We start from the raw sequence: 1,241 nt of genomic DNA, 5'->3' as shown, positions 1-1,241 counted from the left end.
TTCAAGTGGCATCCACTTCAATATAAAGGCTTGCAGTTTATCATTCTTAATAGCTGAATAATACTCCATTGTGTAAAAATACCACCTTTCTCAACCATTCCTCAGGTGATGGGCATCTTGGTCAATCTCAATTTAAACGCAAATGAATTTAATTCCCTAACTAAAAAAATAGAGGGGATGAAAGGTTTGAAAACAGTATCCATGCACATGATGTTTACAAGAGACTCATTTTAAATTTAGGACACCCAAAGGCTGCAAATAAGGAATGGATAAATTATCCCCTGCAAAAGTAACCAAAAAGAGGGCGTAGGTAGACATATTGACATTGTGCAAAGTAGATTTTAAGTAAAAAAATGGTCACAGAGATAAGGAAGGTCACAATACAATAAAAAAGGGTCTCTTAATCAAGAATTTATAATTATAAGGTTAAATTCATCCAGCATCAAACTAGTAAATATCCAAAGCCAATATTGGTAGATATGGAAGGAGAAGCAGACAGTAATACATACAATAAAGATAAGAGACTTCAGTACCTAATTATCAATGATGGATGGAACAACCAGATAGAAATTTAAAAGTAAATCAAATTTGGCAACTCTATAGCTGAACTGCACCCAACAGACATATTGAGCAGAGATCACATACTTCTCAAGCACAAGGAGTAGGAAAAACCAAAACAAACTGAGTTCAAAGTTAGTAGAAGGAGGGAAGTCATAATAATTGGCACAGAAAAAAGCAAAAGAAAAAAAAAGAAAAACAGAGGAAAAGAAAAATTGGTGTTTTTCAAATACTAATGCTTTTTAATATTGATCTTGTATCTTACTACTGTGCTTAAAGTGGTTATTAATTCTGAAAGTTTTGTTGGTGTAATGCTTTGTATCTATAATGTAGATTATCATGTCACCTGTAAATAAAGGTAACTTGAGTTCTTTCCCATAAGTATCCCATTTATTTGTCTATTGACTAATTTCTCTGGATAATCCTTCAAGTACTATCTTGAACAGAAGAGGTGATAGTTCAAAAAAAAAGTTGGTGTTTTTTAAAAGGTAAAACTAGTGAACTCCTTTTTCTTCTTTTCAATGTTTTATTGATAAACATTTAGCAATGAGACAGTTTCAAATCAAATCGAAAGTACAGTTTCAACAAATAATACACCTCATATATTCTTCTTAGTGGTTAATTGCTGTACAAGATGCAGACTTGTGATCCTATTTACAAACACCATTAGAAAAAATCATTCT

The 1,241-nt window shown here is 31.8% G+C and overlaps 1 pseudogene; it reads left to right on the top strand.

Moving 5' to 3' along the window:
* Positions 1 to 1,241, top strand: part of LOC101579343 — a 7,030-nt pseudogene that overhangs the window by 827 nt on the left and 4,962 nt on the right.

Source organism: Octodon degus, unplaced genomic scaffold, assembly GCF_000260255.1.
Source record: "Octodon degus isolate 3935 unplaced genomic scaffold, OctDeg1.0 scaffold00114, whole genome shotgun sequence".
Lineage (NCBI taxonomy): Eukaryota > Metazoa > Chordata > Mammalia > Rodentia > Octodontidae > Octodon > Octodon degus.
Note: the sequence above shows the minus strand (reverse complement) of the source record. Positions and strands in the feature narration are given on the sequence as shown.